The 2,002-nt window shown below is 40.4% G+C and overlaps 1 pseudogene; it reads right to left on the bottom strand.

Moving 5' to 3' along the window:
• Positions 1-296: 296 nt before the first annotated feature.
• Positions 297-1,260, bottom strand: LOC105711399 (S-formylglutathione hydrolase-like; annotated as a pseudogene).
• Positions 1,261-2,002: the final 742 nt, after the last annotated feature.

The following is a 2,002-nucleotide window of genomic DNA, read 5'->3' as shown; positions in this document are numbered from 1 at the left end:
TAAATTTTAATGATTTTATTTTAAAACCGCATGGCATTTTAATGGTCATTTAAAGTTAATATATTATAATGGATCACTTAATGGTTAGACTGTACATCATCAGCATTACGCACACCCACAAGAAAATCGGATGATGACACAATGGCTTGGAAACTTACTTGAAAATAAAGTTTCTTTTTTTTTTAGGTTTTAGACCTCATTCAGATTTTTTTTAGGTTTTATATCTTTATCAGATGTGATTCAACTATAGAACCACATCTGAATAAAGATATAAAACCTAAAAATTGGATTTTAGCATTATAAAATCCAATGTTTTGAAATTTGTTTTTTGTTCAGCAATACAGTTGTATTTTACAACTTTTATAATCCTGAAGAGATTCTCTTATTTGGAGTTTTTCATGCATTCAGATATTTGGCATGATGTCTGATGTGATCAGTAATAAAGGTTGAAATGAAGTAATAGCTATGATCACAACCCTCTTGTAATCGAAAAGCAACTGGGATTTTCCTTTCTGTACAGGCAGCTATGAAGTTATCAGGGAGTAACTGTTCATCTAAAAGAAACCGGTCATCTTTTCCTTGATCAATCAGTATGTCCAGCTGAGAATCTGGATAGGATTTCACAAGATGGGTAGCATTATATGCCTTCCATTTACTTTGATCTTTTCCCAAATATCCACTAAAGGCTTTTTTGCCCCAGGAACAGAATACAGGGTTGCAAATTGGAGCAAATGCTGACACAGATTTGTATTTTCCAGGATTTTTCAAAGCACAGATCAGAGCTCCATGGCCTCCATGGAGTGACCAAAAATAGATGTCCTTTGGGGATCCACTGGAAAATTGGCATTTATGAGTTGGGGAAGCTCCTCTGTGACATAAGAGTACATTCTGTAGTTGGTTTTCCAAGGATCTTCTGTGGCATCAACATAAAATCCAGCACCAGCGCCAAAGTCCCAGCTCTCATCTTCTCCTTTAACATTGCAGCCACGAGGGCTGGCGTCTGGAGCAATGACAAAAAAACCATGTTCTGAAGCAGCTTGATGATAACCAGATTTTGATACAAAATTCTGTTCTGTGCAAATTAAACCCGAGAGCCAATACAGTGCAGGGCACTTTCCAGTTTCTGCCTTTGGTGGTAAGTAGACAGCAAATTTCATTTTGCAGTTCAGTTCAACACTGACATGTTCAAAAACTTTCTGCAATCCCCCAAAGCACTTGTTGCTGGAAATCTGCTTCAATGCCATTCTTCTCCTGTCCAATTGTTGACTGCTTTTTGCTTGAACCAAAGGGTAGACGATCCTCTGGCGGTGGAGTTACCAGAAGACCAAAAATAGTTTCTTTTGGTCATGTCCGTGATCTATGGCTACCTCTTCTCGACACCAGTTGTTCAGTTCTGCCACCTGTCTCTTCTTCAGTGGAACTCACTGGGTGCATGAAGTATTTGGGGGCAGAAGCTTCCGGATAGCAGATTCTTAGGTTCCATGGACCGTGAGTCTACCAATTTCCTTCCTGGAATTGCCTGCAAAATTAAACATGCAGGGAAGACAGGAAGAATCTAGAGATCTCAGAAAAAAGGGGGGAAAGAATGTAGGGAAAATGGGCTTAGAAATAAGATAGCATTAAGGTTAAGAGTTAAGAGTAAGGCCAGGCTCAGTGGCTCACGGCTGTAATCCTAACACTTTGGGAGGCCGAGGCAAGCAGATCACCTGAGGTCAGGAGTTCGAGACCAGCCTGGCCAACATGGCAAAACGCTGTCTCTTCTAAAAATGCAAAAATTAGCTGGGCGTGGTGGCAGGCGCCTGTAATCCCAGCTACTAGGGAGGCTGAGGCAGGAGAATTGCTTGAACCCTGGGTGGTAGAGGTTGCAGTGAGCCAAGATAGTGTCACTTAACTCCAACCTGGGCAAAAGAACAAGACTCCATCTCAAAGAAGAAAAACAAATATTGAGTAAGAGTAGGACGAAAAAAAGAAGAAAGGGAAAGGATTTTACCAACCCCAGTAT

Source organism: Aotus nancymaae, unplaced genomic scaffold (assembly GCF_030222135.1).
Source record: "Aotus nancymaae isolate 86718 unplaced genomic scaffold, 86718_ANA_hifiasm-v0.15.2.pri h1tg000040l, whole genome shotgun sequence".
Taxonomy (NCBI): Eukaryota; Metazoa; Chordata; class Mammalia; order Primates; family Aotidae; genus Aotus; species Aotus nancymaae.
The sequence above is the reverse complement of the archived record's forward strand: the minus strand, read 5'-3'. Positions and strand labels throughout refer to the sequence as shown.